The 22,343-nt window shown below is 43.4% G+C and overlaps 1 protein-coding gene and 1 non-coding gene across 2 annotated transcripts in view; one reads left to right on the forward strand and one right to left on the reverse strand.

Moving 5' to 3' along the window:
• The window catches only part of LOC126456102 (uncharacterized transmembrane protein DDB_G0289901-like), a 435,362-nt gene that overhangs the window by 306,406 nt on the left and 106,613 nt on the right, over positions 1-22,343 (reverse strand). The window lies entirely within an intron of this gene.
• Positions 4,948-5,019, forward strand: Trnam-cau (transfer RNA methionine (anticodon CAU)). Its single transcript has one exon. It is a non-coding gene; the product is annotated as a tRNA-Met (tRNA).

Raw genomic sequence — 22,343 nt, forward strand, 5'->3', positions numbered from 1 at the left:
TCTGGGTGGACAGGTGCCGTTGCGTGGCTTCGCTCGCCAGGTCACGCAGCCCCGCCCTGCCGCCGCTAACGTACGTCGCGCTGCGCGGGTCGCCGCCATCTCTGACACGGTGCCAGCCACTCAGCGCGCTCCGTTACCGCCTCCTGCCAAACTGACAATACGGCACCATTCCTCCTAGCGGCCGCCACAGAAAGAGCCGCAGGGGACGCACTGTTCCGCTCCTTGCGCTTACAACAGAAAATGTTACTTCATTCTCCTCGCCACCGAGGGACAAACCTGGTGACTGCGTATGGTCAGCCTTCATCCGTCCCTACATAAAATATCTCCAGCTTTTTTTCTCACAGACACTGCCGGATAAAAAGGAAATTAGTGGTAGCAGATTTAGAAGAAAAAAATGGAGCGGAATCCACATATGACTAATAAGTGTTATGAGTAACTAATTAGAATGTTAAAGAGCGATAAACTTTCCCAATCAGATGTATATAAAATTACATGCGGGGATTGTCCAAAATTTTACATCGGGACGAGCTCTGGGTCTCAGGTATTTTTGTAGCGGCGTTCGTAGCGACAAGCAATTCGCTGTAGAAACGGCTTACGAAGTCACCGCCACACTTTTAATAGCGGGCCGACCGGTCCGCTGGAACAGTGAACAGAAAGATGAAAACCCAAACACTCTGATTAAATAAAAGTCGGTACTTATCTTTATTAACGAAGATACAGTAACAGTAGTGAACTCCGTGTCTACAGAGATCTGTCTAGTTCGAGTCGGAGCGGCTAGGTCAGCGTCGGCTGACGACAAACAACAACTCTGCTGCGATGAACACACAACTGACTAGCAAGTACACAATTCGGTGGCGAGTATACAACTGAGCGGCGAATACAGAACTGTCCTAGCGCTCGCGACTCCAGCGCTTAAGAACCCAGAAGCCAGCGGTGGCGCGCGCAGACTTGCGGCGATTTCCTGTCTCGACGGCGTCCGGACTTTGATGCTGCCAACCTTTTGGCAGCGGGCTCGGGTGGCATTACTGGCTAGGATATAACAGGTATAAAGAGCATATTCCTACTAGAAGCGGTGACGGTACTAAGGGCTCTACTTATGCGGAACACCTTGTGCAAACGGCTCATGCGCCGAGCCCTCTAGTTAATATCGAGTTACTTCATGCCGAGGGTCTTAAAACTGGATGTTTTGGAAGAAATGCAGATCTTTAAGCATCTGCAACATGCTAAAGACAACATCCTTAACGACCAACTCCTACTAAGAAATAGAAAATTTTTTGAAGGTTTCGCGCCTTTACTTTGTTCTTCATACTTGTAAAGGTGATGATCTGGGGATTTTCACATGCGTGCGCTGATTGGCGAGCGCGGTTGGTCAAGCTGTTCATCTTATTTCTTTTTATCCTCATTTTCCTTTCACGATGAAGGTGAGTTTAGCCCGTTGAACACCTCACGTTTTATCCCTATGTCTTTATTACCACGATGTCTTTACATTACGTCCCCTCAGCTCCCCCCCTCCCCCCCCCCCCGGCTAACTACTGGCTTTAGGTATAGTTTTTAAGAGTTCCTCCTGTTGTCATAGGTCATAGGTGGCTTCATATATAAGTTTCTTTACTAGCAAAAGCAACCGTCTGCGGTTGTTTTTAAGTTTCATCTCCTATTTAGCTCGTCTCTTGTTCTATCCATTCCATTTTTTTATGTACGTTGATCCATGGTTGGGAATATATGGGCTATTTAGCCCCGACCGACATGTATAAACTTTCTCGTATTTGTATGCGCATGCGCATTCAAGTAACTTGCCTTGTCTTGCGCATGTGCGTAGGTAGCGGGTCAGGCCTGTAAGTGAGCGACCATTTGTAGCTGCAGTTTATGGCGGGTCATGGCCCATCGAACATAGGCCGGTGTGAGGTGGAGCGTATACCATTAAGTTAAGTAGTGGTTTGACTTTGTACATATGTACTGTTTGTGTTTTCCTTTTCTTTTTCATTTATAAATGTATAGCTTTGGGTGGTTGGTTGTGTCGGGGAAGGAGACCAGACAGCGAGGTCATCGGTCTCATCGGGTTAGGGAAGGACGGGGAAGGAAGTCGGCCGTGCCCTTTGAAAGGAACCATCCCGGCATTTGCCTGGAGCGATTTAGGGAAATCACGGAAAACCTAAATCAGGATGGCCGGACGCGGGATTGATCCGTCGTCCTCCCGAATGCGAGTCCAGTGTCGAACCACTGCGCCACCTCGCTCGGTATATAGCTTTGGTGTTCTTTTAATTATTGACAAAGGTCTTCTTAGGCACTTGTGGGTTTTATTGTTGTTCTGAAGAAGGTGTAGTTATCTACGCCGAAACCTGGGTTAACACTTAACACTAGGTGCTTTTTTCGCATTCGAGGCGGGTTTTTAGTTTTTTAATATATTAACCAACGACTGCTGACGCGCTGCGATGTTGAAGGTTCTTTAATTAGAATGTCGTATAACAAAATTAAAGCATTGCCTCAGGATCTATATTACGTGAACCTACTTAACAATAGTAAGCTTTCGCGTCACGCCATCGATTCTGACACAAGCACACCGGACAGAAAATTAGTCACTCCCAGTAGACACCGTACTAACGCAGGCATGGGCAACCTCTGAGGACACCCCGGGCCTGTTTCACATACTTTATTAAGCTTGCAGGTCGTCTCCTCACCTGACTTGACAGCAGTGCTCCTAGAGCATAAAATCGGAACAACACCGTCCGAGACGTTAATGTTTATGGGATAAGGTACTGTTGTGGATGGCACCCCTTTCCTCACATGACACGCCAGCGAAGTATACCTCAAAATACATCGATGTGAGAGTACATGCTGCTTATGTTCGAACGACCTTCAAATTTTTTTACAATTATATAGGCGTCGTGAGAAGTATTCCTTTACTTGAGAGTTTTACAGTAGGTGTGTTAAAAACTTTCGATGTAAAATTGTGCAAGGCCGTTAGTAAATAAAGAACGTTCACGTTCAAATGGCTCTAAGCACTATGGGACTCAACATCTGAGGTCATCAGCCCCCGAGACTTAGAACTACTTAAACCTAACTTACATAAGGACATCACACAGATTCATGCCCGAGGCAGGATGCAAACCTGTGACCGTAGCAGCAGCGCGGTTCCGGACTGAAGCGCCTAGAACCGCTCGGCCACATCGGCCGGCAAACAATGTTCACGTCTCGTAAATAAATGTTAACATCTGAAGAGGGGATGCCTTGCATCTTGAAATATCATAATGTAAAAATGTGCGCCTTTCAACAGTCGCAGTGTTCTAATACGTCTACAAAGAACAAAAATCATTTATTAATGTTAATACGAGAAAGATCGACTAGCAATTACGAGTAACTTTGCGATTTTTGGCTACAGATAGATAATTCGATAGTTTGAAATTTAGTGTGCTGATATCCAAAACCACTACTAGGAAGCATATTTGTCCGAAAATATTTCAGTTTTGAACATGGCTGTTATCCAGCAACTGTATACTGGTTTCAACATAGGATCAAACAGCCAACCGGTTGCACATAAACGGTAGGTGCATTGACCTGGGTTTCGACACCTACTAGGGGCGTATTCATCAGAATAAATGTTGCTAAATCGTAAAATTACATTGCTAAAAAGCAATAGTCAGAATCTGGAGCAGCTACGATCCTGTCAACAGTAAAATATAAAGTTCTAGCCTTCGCCAGTTGTGCCCATCTGGGAACAACATCAGACTGAGTCTGATGTTGCCCTACTCCAAAAGGTTTCCGAGATGGAACACATGTAATGAACGTGGCTTCAACGGTAACCAGAAACCAGAATTAATGGAAGTCGTGTGGCACTGTCGCCAATGTGAAGATTGAAGACACGCTGTGTGTTAAATGGGTACAAGTTTCCCGATTGCAGTGTTCAAGGAACAATGTGGCACTCACCTCGCGGCAATTTCTAGAAGCAACACTGTAAAATAGAAGAAGGATATGAACTAAAATCTACTGATTTTGTTAGAGCTCCAAGCTTTTCTGATTTTGTTTTCTACAAAAATGGAAAAATTGAAGTCTCACCGTCAAGTGAGCTGTGGCCAGAGGGGAAGATTTTTTAATTTACTGCAAACGTAAACACACCCGAATGAGGCGTCTGCTGGACGGGGAACAAGTATGCAATCGTGAGAATCCTTTTTCTGTAGCAATAGTGACAACTGCTGCGGAATTACTACACCTTACATTGCTAATAACTTTCTTTTTGCTGAAAACCTTAATGGCAGTACTTTTTAAACGGTTTGCCTAAGACGATCATTATACATTGTTTCTCAGAGACAGTTGTGTTAATCGCACTGATGGCCTCCAGATTAGAAGGATTGTCACTTTAATTAAAGGGGCACTTCAAGCTACGTGTACATTGAGATTGGTCCACACTAACCACATTCGATATTCGCTGAAGCTGTTGGTCGTCGTGACGCACCAATAATTATGACCAACCTTCTCAGTGCTTTGCAGTTTGCGGTGCCTCGCCTGATGGTCGTTCTTACGGCTGGTGGCCACCACAGTGAAGATCCCTACTCGTGGCAGTCACTGACAGCAGTATTCTATTATAAAAATACTAAAGAGGTATGCCACATATCAATGTAAAATGTATCTATTTTGACCATATCCTTACTCGTTTATTAAGATAAATCCATGGCTGTCCATGAAAACAGAATCGCCGTATAAAGTATTGCAAATTAATGTGGTTTCATTTCTTGCGCTACGATGGATCACCACTTCGTAAATCAATTTCTCATCGCACGTGCATTGGCATCACTCAGCAACAACGTCCAGTACTCACTGCGCTGCTGCCGTTTGTGAAAAGATAATGTCTTCCTCGCAATTATCGTGTACACGGAAGTCAGTACGTCATCAACCACCTCGGCAGATTTTCTTTGATCAAAGCAAATTGTATTTCAGATCGGCGAGCTTTGCATCAGCAGAGTGGCGCAGTGGAAGCGTGCTGGGCCCATAACCCAGAGGTCCGTGGATCGAAACCACGCTCTGCTAAATATTTTTAATTGACAAAAACGTGACGGTTGAAATCAAATTCTGGTAAAAATGGTTTTCATAACATGATAACGGTAGTAATTTATGGTTTGCTAGTAGTGGAATGAAAGAATTGTGAGCTAGTAGATTGGCTGATTGATTTGGGGGAGGGGACCTGACACCGACGCCATCCGTTCCATCGGATTAGGGAAGGATGGGGAAGGAACTACGCCGTCACTTTTCAAAGGGACCGTTGAGACATTTGCCTGAAGCGATTCCCTTCTTCAAGTGCTAGATATTAAGGCTGTATGAGACGTAGTGGCAGCCGTGCCGTAAAATGAAGGATGTGAGTTAGTTACCATGCGGGCTGATAGCAAAAGGCCAGATGAAGTAGTGCACTGAACAGCGACCGCTGTGTTTGAATCAGTCGCAGTGTGTTGCCTGGAAGTGTGAGAGGCCAGTTCAAACAATATGTTTAGGAAACATCAACAACGTGCGTGGATCAAGACAGAAGTGGCCTATGGTCGGAGCGCACAACGATGTTTCGAGGGGCTGCGTGAGGCATGTGGTGATGTCGCAATGCCATATACTACAGTGGCGAGATGGGTGAAAGTGTTTTATGATGGCAGGGACGTCATTCATTATCGACCATGACAATTGAGCTCCTTGTCTTCCTGCTGGATGCAGATCGCCGATGGACCACATTCCATTATCCTTCATGACAATGCACCATGCTGCACGGCGAACCCCGTGCAGGAACTCCTGCGTACGTGGGGCATGAGAAATACTAGACCATCCACCGTATTCACCCGATATGAGCCCGTGCGACTACCAGCTGTTCGCCAAAATGAAGGAACCTCTTCGTGGCACTCGCTACAACACAAGAGAAGACTTCATCCGTGCCGGGATGGTTCCTTTGAGAGGGCATGAACGATTTTCTTGTCCGAGCTTGTGCTCCGTCTCTAATGACCTCGTAGTCGACGAGATGTTAAACACTAATCTCCTCCTCCTCCAACGTTAATTGACGTTAATTGGAACGAAATCCTTCAGGGCATTAAGCCACTCAAATTTGTTCAATGTAATCGCAACCACGAAACTAGAGGCACAGTTTCGTGGCTGCGGTTAAGCTTTATAGAGTTACTCTGTATAATACCCAAAAATATTTCATTCGAATTAGACTGATTACGTCTCATTACCCCAAAAAATTGCGATTTACTGGGTCCATTGTGGGGAATATATGGGTTATTAGGGCCAAAATTATCCCCTTCATAAATTCTTACGTGGTATTTTGTGGAATTTTGGATATGGAACATTTAACAGGCAGCTCCTTGGTGCTTAGGTGCACGTGGCTGGGTAGTGTGCCTGGCGCCTACGTAGCGCCACAACAGGCGTGGTGCGCACGTCGCTGGTTCACACGTGAGACGCTGTGGCGCACGCTGCCACGTATTGGGGACCTGCGAATTTCTTGGCAGGCCCACCGTGCCGGCCCGTTACACCACACACGGAAAGCAAAGGTCATACATGCAGCACGGTAGGACGGACAGTAACCGCGATTCGTATAAAGGGCACCTATACAATAGTTTGTTGGAAGGGGGGAGGGGATGCTAGAACGGGTGATATGGTGTATTTTGAATTTTTGGAACACGAATGGTGACTTGTAAGTAACTGTAAAAAAGTTCTAGTTCCCACACCGTCAAAAACCTGCGCAATAACGCCTTTAAAAATAATTTTCTTGAAAGAAAAACAGTTGACTACACGGGGCGAATCAGCCCCCCCCCCCCCCCCTTACTTGCTCACGGATATGGTCGCCCTTGCTCCTTACATCTACACACAGGACATACTATAATTCCTACCTGACACTGGTGAAAGTATACTTTAACAGAAACAAAAACATTCAAGTAAATATGGATATGCAAAGAAGCCTTCTGCGAATTTTTGCTCATGAGCCGTCACTGACTTTAGTACGAACTATTGTGCTAGTTAGTGCAAATGTTCTTGAATGGTAAACATTGCGATCAAGTCCCCATCTAAAAGGGTTCAAACCTCATACTTGGCCGATGGTTGGGAAATGCGCTACATGCACGATGGAGCACACGCACATTTTTCAGCTCATGTAAGACGCCTTTTAAAGTGCCAATACGGTCCAGAATGGATAGACCGAGCACGACCCGTACCTTGGCCCCCAAGGTAAACTGACCACAATGCTCTCGAGTTTTCTGTCTGGAGTCCTGTCAAAAGTGAAGTGTACAGCAGTCCCGAAGGTACGGTGTAAGAACTGGAGCAGCAAACTGTGTAGCCTTGTCAAATTTTACGAGATACACTGGCAGTGTTTTAAAGATTTCGGAACTCACTGTAGTATAGCATTCATAGACGACAATGACACGTCGAACACATCCTTTAATAGGTATGAGAGTACGGTAAACCGTGGCATGTAACGTGCTGAAGCAGTACTGTATCTCTAGAATGAACTGTGCTCTGCATCGGAGGGTGAGCTGATTTAAAAATTCCTGGCAGAGTAAAACTGTACTGGACTGGAGCTCGAAACTCGTACCTTTGCATTTGCCTTTTAACCAACCAGGAAGTTTCAAATCAGAGTACACTTTGCAGCAGAGTGAAAATTCATTCTCGGAACAACGTTCCGTGTTGTGGCTAAGCCAGGTCTCCGCAGTGTTTCCCCAGCAGCGCTCTCCTTTAGTATATGCGAGAGAACCTCTGCTAAGTTTGGTAGATTGGCGGAAGTAAAGCTGCGAGGGTGGGTCGTGAGTCGTACTTAGATAGCTCGGTCGGGAGAGCATTTGTCCTCGAAAAGCACAAGTCCCAGATTCGATTCCCGGTCCGGAACACAATTTTAATCTGTACGGATATCATATTTCTTCTTAATGAAGGCCATGGGTTAAGCTGGAGCCCAGTTAGGTTGGGAGTTAATCGAGAACTTTCAGATATATTTGTACTGGTATGATTTGTCTAATACAGTCAACCAGCTGCAACTGGTTTACTTTAATCTGGTTTCGACACCGACTAAGGGTTTCTTCTCAGAAAATCCAAACAATTACTTGTAGTAACAGATAAACAGATTAACGAGCAAAATGCTCTCGTCATGTGAAATAATTCTTAAGGAGATAATATTTAAACCATATAAGATTTGTAGACTTTGGAATCGATGTAAAACTGGTAATTGTCAGTATAAGTATCACTACTTGGCTTAACACATTGCACACCGCTAAGGGCTGCAAGGGGAACCAACAACTGGAGATGGCATCAGGCAAGGAGCCTGTTTCCTCTCACAGGCCTTAGCGGTGTATAACGTGCTGAGCCATATACCGATAATTATACTGACAGTTACCAGTTTTACGTCAATTTCAAAGTCTACAACTTTTATATTGTTTAAATATTGTCTTCGTATGAAGTATTTTGTATGACGAGAGCATTCGGCTTGTAAATCTGTTCATGTGTTACTACACGTAATTGTTTGGATTTTCTAATGTAGACACCCACAGTCGTTGTCGAAACAAGGTTAAAGTAAAATCTTGTTGTACTACTGATTGGCTGCATTATACAAATCATATTATTGTACAGTGCTGTGTCACAACCATGTTTAAAATTGTAGCATTTGTACTGAAAAGACAATAATTTTTACTGAAGTCATTGTCGACTCTTAACTACACTACATACTCGCACTCGCGACTATCTCGAAACTGGGTCGTTTTTGCTTCTTATTACCATATAGCTTCAACCATGTCAATTTCCAATACTGTTTATGATACAACCCCCGTGCTTGCACCAAATATAATTTGTTTAAACACGTGTGTCTTTTAATGACATCCGTAAGCTTCAGAATAACACTGCTCCGATACGGTGATTTTTTCTTTTTTTCTTTTATTTTTTTTTCTTTTTGCAAAAAATAGGCGGTAAATGTGCTACATAGGAAAGGTAAGACTGTCAGTACAGTTATATCTTCATTATCTGTATCCTGAAGAACCTTAACTAGTATTCACTAAGAACATATTATTTCAGAGTTCAGGTCAAACTATAATTTTGTACTATACAAGGGGTAGCCTTAAAGTTTTAATTATCACCTCCCAACCTTTAAGTTGCGAAATTATTTTATTTTTTGTTTACCGGTATATTTATGCTGCAGTCTAGGTACACACTGAAATACCCACACCACAATAGCGTATCACGCCGATAGAGGAATTAATTCGCAGACCATTGATAAAGTGGAGTATCGTGGAGTAATTCGTCTAGTGGCAACACTGGAAATGTTGCAGCTGTGTCAGGCAAGTCATCTGGACTGGCCTGATAAAGCTGCAACATTTCCCCTGCTGCCGCAAGACGATTACTCCACGATACTCCACTTTATTAACGGCGTGCGATGATACGCTACTGTGGTGTGGGTGTTTCAGTGTGTATCTGGCCTGCAGTAGACATGTACCTGCAAACAAACAGTAAAATAATTACGTAATTTTACCGTTCCCACGAACGGAACCGGTGCACGGATAGCTGATAATCCAGAGCTGCTGAGTGGAAAGGTATGCGTAATTACCGCCTCATATTAAACAGAGAGAGTTGCCCAGCAGCCAGCGTAGGGGTAAGGGTGTACTGCAGTCTAGTGCGCCCCATTCTGGAATATGACTGCCCTGTATGGGGCTACGCTGCAAAAACCACATCAAGAGACTGCAAGCAGAACGAAACAGAACTCTGAAAAGAGCCACACACGTAGACAGCCGTTTTGCCACAGCAGACTTGCACGCTGCCGTCAATACAGAACCCGTTAAAACAAGGTTCAAAAATCTCGTCTAAGCGTTCTATGAAAGAACCAGGCAATCACCGAACGCAGTAGTTGAGTTCCCTTGGAATTACAATCCAAGAGATTTCGGGATCAAAACCCCCAAATCACTAGCTATATGGCAACACACACGCCCACATCTCTTCTCCCTGATTAACCCAGGAAACACAAGTAGTTAAAAAAAAAGGAAGGTCAACGTTGGCCGTAATATTGATGTTTTATTGATAGCAGAATCGATTTTCGATCACATAGTGATCATCTTCAGTGCTGTACAAATTTAACTCAGACACTGGTATCACTGGTATCACTATGTGATCGAAAATGGATTCTGCTATCAATAAAACATCAATATCACGGCCAACGCTGACCTTCCTTTTAATTTAACATAGAGGGTGGCGCACGAAGTGTGTTACCATTTCGTTTTTGAATATAAACTTTATTGTCAATACAATCTGAAAAGAACATATACTACAATGAAGAGTCGCCCATGGAGATTTCTTCTAACTCAGCATATGCTCAATATGTCCACCATTTCGTTTCCTAACTTCCTTCTAACGAACACTGAAGTTAGTGATTATCCTACGGAACATGTCTTCCGTAATTTCACTGCAAGCTTGAAGAATAAGTCTTCTGAGCTCCATCAAATCACGTGGACGTTTCGGGAAAATTTTTTCCTTTAGGTACCCCCAAAGAAAAAGTCACATGGATTGGGGTCTGGACTATTGGGGGGGGGGGGGGGGGGGCAATTTTGTCCGTCATTGAAGCGACCCGGAAACCTGAGTGAAATGATCCGCATGTCGAAATGCTCGTGTAAAAACTCCAACACGGTGTTTGCAGTATGTGACCTTGCTCCATCTTGCATGAACCACTGCTTGTTGAAGGGCAAGGCAGTAGCAAGAAGCCGTGGAATTTAATGGAGCTCAGAAGACTTATTCTTCAAGCTTGCAGTGAAATTACGGAAGGCATGTGCCGTAGGGTAATCACTAACTTCAGTGTTCGTTTGAAGGAAGTTAGGAAACGAAATGGTGGACATATTGAGCATGTGCTGAGTTAGAACAAATCTCCATGGACGGCTCCTCATTGTAGTATATATTCCTTTCAGATTGTATTGACAATAAAGTTTATATTCAAAAACAAAATGGTAACACATTTCGTGCGCCACCCTGTATATGGTCGTTGTGCACACAGCACTCCATGGAGTCGCCAATCAACACAAATAGTTCTTTCATAAACGACAGGACCCTACAAAAAGAAGTCAAGACCATTACCACTTCCCACCTGAAGGCAGAAGTAAATGTCGTAAAGACAAAACACTACATCAGAATCAGCCATCAAAGCAAGGCTATCGTTATGAGAGAGAGGGACAGAAGGGGCCTAGTTCCCAGGGTTGGGTCACGGGACTTCGCGTGGGACGGGACTTGGCACGGTGCAGCCTCCGCCATGACGTCACGGGGCAAAGTAGTTGGCAGGCGCCGATCCGTCACCGCCAGTGCGCGACCGGTAGCCGCCGCTGTGCTGGCCACCGGCCATCAGGATGCAGCTACTGCAGCGCTCCCGAATCGCGAAGTTGTTGTTTGAACGCATGCAGACAGCCTGGGTGACCGAAACTCACAGTTAGTATCCTCGTAAACGTCATGTTGGCATCTCAACACTCGGGGGAAGGCCTCTCGCTAGCAAAATTCAAATCTACCAAACGCTGTTCAGCAAATATTTTAAGAAGTTGTAGTTGTTGTACCATACTTCAATCTCTTATAACAACACTAAGTATATAATATGAAAGAATTGAAACTTTTCGACTTATCCTGCCATTACTTGACAAAATTACAGCAACCAGCTTATGGGGAACGTATAATAATTAATTAAATACTTCTTATCATAGACCAGTTTCAGTTTTAAAAAAATTCTTTTGTGGGAGATCATGCAATATACCCGCTGCAGCCCATATAGTTTCATGAACTTCCTGCAGGTGGCGGCGCTATACGTTGCCTTCAAAATGTGTGTAGCGGAGGTGCGTTCCAAGCAGAGGGCTGTTATTGTGTTTTTTTACCGGAAAACCAGAGCATTGCAGATATTACTAGGTGCTTCGACAATGTCTACGGAGAGCTGGTAGTGAACAAAAGCACGATGAGTCTTTGGGCGAGACATCTGTTATCAATGCAACAAGGTCGCGCAAAGCTGTCCGATCTCCAGTATGCTGGCCAGCTGCATACAGCTGTGACTACTGCAGTGTTGGACTTCAGCGTATTCGTCGCCAAAAACATGCAAACGAACTTCTCCTTCTCCATGACAACGCAAGGCCTCACGAAAATCTGCACGAACTTCTTTGAAATATTCTTTATCGTCCACTCTACATCCGGGATCTCGCACCTTACGACTTCCATCTGTCTGGTCCAACGAAGGATACACTCTGCGGGAAGCAGTACGTGGATAATGGAGGGTTTATTAATGCAGAGATGTCGTCTCCGACGTCGACCTGTAGGGTGGTACGATGCGGGCATACGTGCCGTCCCGGTAAGGTGACGTAAGACCGTCGACTGAACGGAGATGATGTTGAAAAATAGGGGTTCGGAGCCAAAGCTTTCGGAATAATATGGCACATTGAAATCCTGAGAAAAACCAACTTGCTTTCAGAAAAAAATATGTTGCATTATTTATTGAACACCCCTCGTACAATGGCTACATTCCTGACAAGTCTTTCTGCAGTACTGCAAAGGAACATCGAGCTGCTCCGAGCTCTACTACGCGACGTCGTTCAACTCAGTGAGGTGCTGATAATGGCTTCTTCGTCACCTTAAAGAATTCTTGACTAACACCAACTTATCACGTCTAATCTCAAAGTTAACTAACGCTCAAGACCGTTACAGCGTGTATTTAAAGCAAACCTGATTTGCATCCTCATTAGCGGCGCCACTACAGCCACTCATATGCGACTGGCGCGCACTTTGACTGGACATCATCTCTGGGATGTAGAAACACGCCTTCAAATTTCGTATATGTCGCACATCTCCTTCTTGTTGTGATTTTTTTTCCATCGTTGTATAAATGACGTCGTGGGTAACGTCGGAAGTCCATGTAGCTGTTCGTGGATGACGCTGTTGTACATAAAGAAATCTCTACGATGGATAATTGTAGTGAAATGCAGTAAGACCGCTAGCGGCTCAAATCTTCATGTGGAAACAGAGTTGGTAAAAAAAATAAAAAATAAAAAAAAAATACATGTATTGGGCAAAAATAGGCGGAATGAGCCGCTACCTTACGACAACACAATTGCTGAACAATCACTGGAAGCAGGCACACCCATTAAATATCTGGGAGTATGCGTTTGCAGTGATGTAAAGTGGAATGACCACGTAAAAGTAATCGAAGAAAAAGCAGATGCAAGACTGAAATTCACTGGAAAAATTTTAAAGAAAAGTAGTCCACCATCGAAGGTGGTAGCTTACAAAATCATCTCGTCCAACCGACACTTCAGTATTGCTCTTCAGCCTGAGACCAGTACCAGACAGGATTTACAGAGGAAGATCCATTGAGAAGGGTTCGTTTAGTAGGCCCGAAAGCATCGTGGAGATGTTCCTCCAGCTCCAGTTGCAGACGCTACAAGAGAGGCGTTGTGCATCGTAGTGCTTTTTACTATTAAAATTCAGAAAGCGTACATTGCTAGAAGAGTCAATTAATACACTGCTTCCTTCTACGCTTATCTCGTTAAAAACCACTGAGGTACGGTTAAAAACATTCGAGCTCACGGGGAGGCGTACCAACAATCGGCCTTCCCGCTCAAAATTTGCCACTGGGACAGGATAGTGTGTAACTGGCAGCGCTACGTTGAGCACCCTCCAGCACGCTTCATAACGTAGATTGCAGATTACAGATATGGTAGACATACATGTGTATGTATCCCCTGGAGAACTCAAGTCGGAGTTAGTTTCCGTAACCAAGATAAGGCAAGTAAAGACGATTAACGGGTGAAGAATTATGCATGACTCTTACTTCGCTATGTGTACGACGACATGCAAAGTAGTCAACACTACAGTCTAATACGAAAAAGACGAGACGCCGGCTAATGTACGATACTGACAGCCGCCATTTCCGCTGTGAAACCGGGTGTTCCTATTCTTCCTAGAAGAGCGGTGTCACTAGCAGGTACCAGGGAAGCCATGGCGCAACAGCCGGTGGTAACGACCTCTGCAGGTCACAGACGCAACGCAACACCACAGCAGACCTGGGTGCGGGCGCTACGGTCTCGAGACTCTTTGGGAAACACATTCACCTGCTCTAGCAGTGTCACCGGACGTACGTCCGCATTCCAGCGCAGCCTCATCTTACACGTTAATGGCCTACAAGTACATATTCTATGACTGAGACGTGTAGGCTACTGAATGACCTGACACAGTAAGTCACTGTTTACGGGAACATCCATCTGCTTTGACTATGGCGTCATCAAAACTACTCGTCAGACTCGAGTAAGCATCAAATACTAGCCATAAGAAGAATTATAGGTCTTTTTTGACATCTATTCACAACTAAATTAACAGCTTTCAACCTTATCTAGACATTGTGAAGCCTAATGCAGGATTGGCTCAGGTGACTTTTAACATAGGGGGGTTATGTAGGGATTTTACTAAAGAGGATCAGGTAGTGATTGTGGGTGGGGCTGGTAATAGTATTGATAGGGATGGGGAGTATGACATAGATGGTGACCTGGAAAAGATAGCCACTCAGACTGGCAACACGAATGTGCATTTCGTGGAACTGTTTCAGCGTCACGATCGGCCTCATCTTAATACAGCCGTCAGGCGTAATAACATGAGACTTGGGGGTGCGCTGATGACGGAAGGCATGAGCCACATTTCAGTGGTGTCGGTGGAGTCTATCAGTAGGACGGGTTTCACTAGACATGGCCTGCACCTCAACAGGTATGGGAAGGGGAGGTTGGCAAAACTTATAGGTGACAGCATAGGTGGGGGTGGTGGGATCACTCATGGGAAAATTCCGGTAGTTGTGGGTGTTAGAGCTGTACCTTTTTTAGATTGAAGTCAGCTGATAGGTATTCCTGCTTAAGGGAAGTCTCTCTAACAAAGAAACCACTCTCTACAAAGCTTGGGTATCCGATTAATGAGGGAATTAGTATATTTCATCAAAATATACAAGGTATTAGAGATAAAGTTAGTGAACTGCTTATAGATGTTGACTCTGAAATTATTGGTATATCTGAACACTTCTTAAATAAGGAGATAATTCAGAGGCTTCCTTTACCAGGATACAGGTTGGCTGGCAGCTTTTCTAGGAGCTCTTTGCGGTGTGGGGGAGTAGCCATGTATGTGAAAAACGGTATCCCATTTGAGTCAATTGATGTTTCAAAGTACTGCACTGAAAAGGTGTTTGAATGTTGTGCAGGTGTGGTTAAATTTAGTGGAGCTAAACTTGTTACTGTTGTTATTTATAGATCCCCAGACTCCGATTTCACAACATTTTTGCTAAAGCTAGAGGAGGTTCTTGGTTCACTTTATAGGAAATACAAAAAGTTAGTTATATGTGGTGACTTCAATATTAATTGTATAAGTGATTGTGCAAGGAAAAGGATGCTGGTAGACCTCCTTAATTCATATAATCTTATGCAAACCGTATTCTTTCCAACGAGAGTGCAAGGGAACAGTAGAACAACCATAGACAATATTTTTGTTCATTCGTCATTATTAGAAGGGCATTCTGTTAGCAAAAAGGTGAATGGCCTTTCAGATCATGATGCACAAATTTTAAGTCTAAAAGTTTTTTGTGCTGCAACACATGTTAAATATAGTTACCAACGTTTTAGGAAAGCTGATCCAGTTGCTGTACAGACTTTTGTAAACCTTATCAAGGAACAAGAGTGGCAAGATGTTTATAGTGCTGATACAGTAGACGATAAATATAATGCTTTCCTCAAGACTTTTCTCGTGCTCTTTGAAAGTTGCTTTCCGTTAGAACGTTCAAAACAGGGTACTAGCACAAACAGGCAGCCTGGGTGGCTGACTAAAGGGATAAGAATATCCTGTAGAACAAAGTGGCAATTATATCAAAACGTTAGAATCAGTCAAAATCTAAATGCAGCAGCCCATTACAAACAGTATTGTAAGGTGCTTAAAAAAGTTATTAGGAAGGCAAAAAGTATGTGGTATGCAGATAGAATAGCTAAGTCTCAGGATAAAATTAAAACCATATGGTCAGTCGTAAAGGAAGTGGCTGGTCTGCAGAGACAGGTCGAGAATATAGAATCAGTGCGTAGTGGGGATGTCCGTGTTACTGATAAGTCGCATATATGTACAGTACTTAATAATCACTTTCTGAATATAGCAGGTGAACTAAATAGAAACCTAGTCCCAACAGGGAATCATATAGCGCTCTTAGAAAAAAGTGTTCCGAGACTGTTACCTGAAATGCTCCTCCATGATACTGACAAGAGGGAGATTGAGTTAATAATTAAATCACTAAAGACCAAGAACTCTCATGGATATGACGGGGTATCTAGCAGAATACTGAAGTATTGTTCCACGTATGTTAGCTCAGTACTTAGCCATATCTGTAACTTCTCCTTTAGGAGTGGTCGGTTTCCTGACCGATTAAAGTACTCGGTAGTGAAGCCACTTTATAAAAAGGGAGACAGGGATAATGTTGACAATTATAGACCTATTTCTATGCCATCAGTGTTTGCTAAAGTTATTGAGAGGGTTGTATATACAAGGTTACTGCAGCATTTAAATTCACATAATTTGCTGTCAAATGTACAGTTTGGTTTTAGAAACGGTTTAACAACTGAAAATGCTATAGTCTCTTTTCTCTGTGAGGTTTTGGACGGATTAAATAAAAGGTTGCGAACGTTAGGTGTTTTCTTTGATTTAACGAAGGCTTTTGACTGTGTTGACCACAAAATATTACTGCAGAAGTTGGAACATTATGGAGTAAGGGGAGTAGCTTACAACTGGTTCGCCTCCTACTTTAAGAACAGAAAGCAGAAGGTAATCCTCCGCAATATTGAGAGTGGTAATGATGTTCAGTCCCAATGGGGCACTGTTAAATGGGGCGTTCCCCAAGGGTCGGTGCTGGGGCCACTGCTGTTCCTTATTTATGTAAATGATATGCCTTCTAGTATTACAGGTGATTCAAAAATATTTCTGTTTGCTGATGACACCACCTTGGTAGTGAAGGATCTTGTGTGTAATATTGAAACATTATCAAATAATGTAGTTCATGATATAAGTTCGTGGCTTGTGGAAAATAATTTGATGCTAAATCACAGTAAGACTCAGTTTTTACAGTTTCTAACCCACAATTCAACAAGAACTGACATTTTAATCAGACAGGATGGGCATGTTATAAGCGAGACGGAACAGTTCAAGTTCCTAGGCGTACAGATAGATAGTAAGCTGTTGTGGAAAGCCCATGTTAAGGATCTTGTTCAGAAACTAAATGCCGCTTTATTTACCATTAGAACAGTATCTGAAATAAGTGACATTTCAACACGAAAAGTAGTATACTTCGCATATTTTCATACGCTTATGTCATATGGTATTATTTTTTGGGGTAATTCTTCTGATTCAAAAAGGGTATTTTTGGCTCAAAAACGGGCTGTTCGAGCTATGTATGGTGTAAGTTCGAAAACCTCTTGTCGACCCCTATTCAACAGTCTGGGAATTTTGACATTGCCCTCACAGTATGTATTTTCTTTAATGTCGTTTGTTGTTAGCAATATTAGCTTATTCCCAAGAGTTAGCAGCTTTCACTCAGTTAATACTCGGCAGAAATCAAATCTGCATGTGGAATGCACTTCCTTGACTCTTGTGCAGAAAGGAGTGCAGTATTCTGCTGCATCCATTTTCAATAAGCTACCACAAGAACTCAAAAATCTTAGCAGTAGCCCAAACACTTTTAAGTCTAAACTGAAAAGTTTCCTCATGGTTCACTCCTTCTATTCTGTCGAGGAGCTCCTGGAAGAGATACAAAATTAAGCAAATTCCAGTGTACATTTTTGATTTTCTTTATTTAAACTAACGACTTGTCGCCTGAATATGTTTCTTATATTTCATTTTATCTGTTTCTACAATCATGTTATAATTTCATGTATTGACTCGTTCCATGACCATGGAGACTTCTCCTAAATGTGGTCCCACGGAACAATAAATAAATAAATAAATAAATAAATAAACATCGGGCTATGCTGCAGATCAGTATCTCACTGCAACTAAGATTTCGCGTTATTCTTTGGCTTCGTCCACATGCAACCAAAGGATCGTTTTCGAGTCTAACAAAACCTCGAGCTACACTATAGAACAGTCTGTCACTACAACATATATTCCAAATAACGATATATAAGTACAATAAGTATAGTCCATGTTCTGTTCCATCTCCGTTTAAACATGCACGGCTTCACGTATGACAACGCCATTGCGTCACAGGTCAACGTCGACGTCCGTGATTGGTAGGTTCAACACACCCATTTAAAACTTGTTGGCCGTCATCATGCACTGTGGAAAACTGTTATTTCGTATAAACAGTTGCTAAAGAGAGTTAGAGACTTTTCTTCAATTCCAGGCACACCTATAGAAGGTGTGCTGTGTTCGAGTGCGGTGACCACTGTGCACACGTCGTGTTGTAAGCGTATTGTCATATCGCTGGCTTAGTTGCGGGCAGCCGCATCTGTAGAGAGTCGAGCGCGGGACACGGGACTGTTATGTTGTGTAGTGTGTAGCTCTACATGTGAGAGGTATTGTTAGCATGGAAGTTGAAGTGTTGCTACAAGAGTTATTACAGTAAAGTGATGAAATATGGAAGTGATTCAGAGGAAAGTGCGTCAAGAAGTAATGAAAAAATGAGCAGTGCCGCCGATAACGTATTTATGTATCCTCTCGTTGCGTGTCGCACAGCATCGATCATCCGCGCCGTGTTCGGTCTCCCAGAATGAACTGATGTCAATCAGTAAAAATTAGTTACCATAAAAGAGTGCAGTCAAGTGCCAGTGTGTTGTAGCGAGCGTGAGAACGTGCGTTCGGTCCTCGCGTTCCGCATTTATCAACAATCAGCCGCGCCGCGACGGTTACGCGCACGCTCGTACAAGTGTGAACTGAGAACTGAAAAATTAACTTTACGAACAGTGTTATGTCATTACTAGTGTCAAGGAGGACTATTACCAGACATATGTATGTGTGACGAGCGTAAGAACTTTCGTTCGATCATTCGGCTTCCGCATCATCAACAATCACCCACGTCGTGTCGGTTACGCGTACGCTCGTCTGAATGATATTGTGAACAGATAAACATCAAGACTGTCAGTTGAGATAAACATTTACGACTTACAGTGTAAACAGTGCAACCTGTGATTTCCATATCGTCTCAGAATATAGATGTTCATACCAGACGTAGAAAAGTGTTGTGTTTTAACGTTGAGTGGCTCCCCTTATTCGCTTGCATGTTTCGATAAATAATTTCAGGCAAGCCAGCAGCAGTGTGGAGCAGAACAGTAGGACCGACGCGGGATTACCAGGTTCGTGGTGTGGACAGGGCGCACGGTCAAGAAAAGCAGAAACAGTAACAGTACAGGGTCCCCCACCCCCATTCGTACTCCCGGGCGTGTTACAATATCTGTCTGTGGCTGTGTTTGACGGAGAACTAGCAATCTGAATAAAATATTTAAACGCAATCAAGTTTATGGCCAGTGGACGTCTAGGGCGCTATATCAGGGCAGATCGTGCAGGCGCTCTCGGCGATGCGGCTGCTGATTCACTGGCATTAAGTCGCATACTTCCTCGGAAACGAGTTCTGGGCTCGGTGATAAAGATCAGTCTGTTAGTTACGGCCGCATCGCGCATATATAACTTGTAAGGGGCAAGGTCTACTCCCGTGCAATTAATGAAACTCATTCATTAGCTGCCGTTTTTTTAAATTTAGATTTAACGAAACCTTTGCACGCTTCAGTAGCAAGTGACATGATCAGTTTCTCTAGGAAACTTATGCTAGCATAATGACATTACGCACGCCGAGTCGGCCATTTTCAACGTCGTAAAGATGTAGCTTAGTTTACTTGAGCTAATAATGAATTGTAGGCAGACGTAAAAATGTTACCTTTGCGCTAATTGACAGAAAACCTCAACTTTAAGGAAAAAGATGACACAGCACAGGTAGTCAACCTCAGCAACACGATGCTAAGTTACTAGAAGTGACCAAAACGTTTCAAGCAGATCACTCTGGGATACATGGAAATGAAAAAATAGATCTCCTAGCAAAACAAACGTCTCTACATGGAGCTATTAAATATGATGTGTGATACCCATGCTCAGAAAGCGGTTGTCATCAGACTTGCAAGATGAATGGTTGAGGACATTTAAAATCAAAGGCAGTCACTAAGCATTAATTCATCCCACGATTCCAAAGCTACCGTAAGAGACAAACGTCGAGGAGCTTCACGACAGTTATAACACGGCTGAAATGTAATCATTGGACATTCAGTAAATACCTCTACTGGCCCAACTTAAGCGGCACCCCTCCATGTGTTTGATGAGAGGGAGAAGATCCAAAGCAATGCTCCTACAATGTCCTCGGAGCACGTATCACATAAACTTACTTGCAAGTAATCTTCAGGGTCTTGGTCATCGCTTCCCAAGCAGCCTCCAAACCTACCAGCATCCAAGGATACAGCAACGTATAAAAAACGATACGAATTCTTAACAGTCTCAACATTCTGCTGTAGCTCCCCGTGCTGCAAATCTAATGCTGTTGGTAATAAGAACGCCAGGGGAAGACCAAAGAACAATTAACTATGTTCCCACGTCCTTCATTTCCAGTGTTGAGAGGCAGTAGGTGCACGTTCCGAAAGCCAATAAAACAAAAATAAAGAACAAAAGTGAAAAAGAACTTTGCACGTAACAAGGAAACAGAAAACATGGTGATGCAACAACAAACTGAACTTATCAGCCTATAAGAGCGCGTGTGTGCGATATATGGGCCGTGTCTGCTCCTTAGCTGGCAAAATACTACTTAAGGATGCTAGAGTGCAGCAAACGTGCACAGAGAAAGGAATTGCTTCCGATTAGTGGGAAACAGGAATATTAAATTGAAGTTATCGACATACAATTACTGTTGTCCATTGTGATTTCTGCACTTCACATCACGGAGAGCAGAATGATCGAAAGAACGACGTTGGACAAGGCCGAGGAAATGTTTTTATCTGAATTATTTATTGATGAAATTCTTTAATATGGATGAAGCTTGCCGTTCTTGTGCCGGCATAGTGAATTATCTATCATAAATTAGACGCCTCTTACGTTTTCTGACACCTAATGAAGCTGGTAAATGGGGTGTCCGAGAATAAATAACGATGAAATCTGCTGCTTTGTTTCGAAATGCTTTTTTCTCACAATGCTGGTATATTCGGAGTATCTCGAAACTTGTCTTAAGATAATCTTTTGTAAATGATGGCAGCCTTTGCAGGATATTTTCCATCTACGGTCCGTTCTTCTCCCTGCTGCTACTTTAAATCCACTTTTAAGTGGTATTCCGGGAAACGTCTAGTACTGTGGCAAAGGGTGTGATCTATTGTATTTGGTTCTTGGCCACAGATGAGAATGAAATGAAATCGTTTCCATTCAACGAGAAGACTTATCTGCCTGCCGCAAATGTTGTCTTACAAAGCAGAATATTACAGACCGCAGTGAACAAGGTACCGCCATACTGCACATTCCCCGTGCTGTCCTGACCTACCTCAATACAGAGAGAGTTTGATTGTTCCTGTGGCCAACTTGTTCTCTGAATCTCCCACCCACCGGAAACATCTGTTCGTGGGTGGCCGAGAACTGGCCAGCCACCGGTCACCAGCCACTAAGACTGATGACCTCTGGCACAGTATCTTGGCATGACCTTAAAAATAACATTCCGTTTGAGGAGACGGCGATTGTCTTATTATAAGGCATTATATTTTGTTTTTGATTTAGTTACTCTTTTCGGGATACAATCATAAGCGATTTTGGCCTTCAAGGGCCTTCTTCAGGTGCTATGGGCGGCATTTGATGAACAAGTGTTCAATTATTGACAACGCAAGAACACTTGTTCATCAAACGCCGCCCATGGCACCAGTATGTATGAGCATAGCTCACTTTGACTAGGTACGCTGCCTTGTCAGATCTAACGTTGCTGTCAAAGTGGGCAGCACTGTACACTGAATTTCGCACCATGTTTAACAGTAAATCACCTGAAGCTTTCTGGCAGATTAAAACTGTGTGCCGGACCGAGACTCGAACTCGGGACCGAGTTCGAGTCTCGGCCTGGCACACAGTTTTAGTCTGCCAGGAAGTTTCATATCAGCGCACACTCCGCTGCACAGTGAAAATCTCATTCAGTAAATCACCTGTTTATTAAATATGGTATGCTTCCTACTGTACTGTATGTATGTAGTAAGCAATATCTTCTATCTCTCCTGACGATGCTTTGTAATGGATTCTTTGAGCGAGTTACGGTAACTGTAGATTACTGAAGTGAAATGAAACACAGAAAAAACATTTGACCACCACGAATTATGTTTTCATAGTCTTCTCAA

Source organism: Schistocerca serialis, chromosome 2, assembly GCF_023864345.2.
Source record: "Schistocerca serialis cubense isolate TAMUIC-IGC-003099 chromosome 2, iqSchSeri2.2, whole genome shotgun sequence".
NCBI classification, from domain to species: Eukaryota; Metazoa; Arthropoda; class Insecta; order Orthoptera; family Acrididae; genus Schistocerca; species Schistocerca serialis.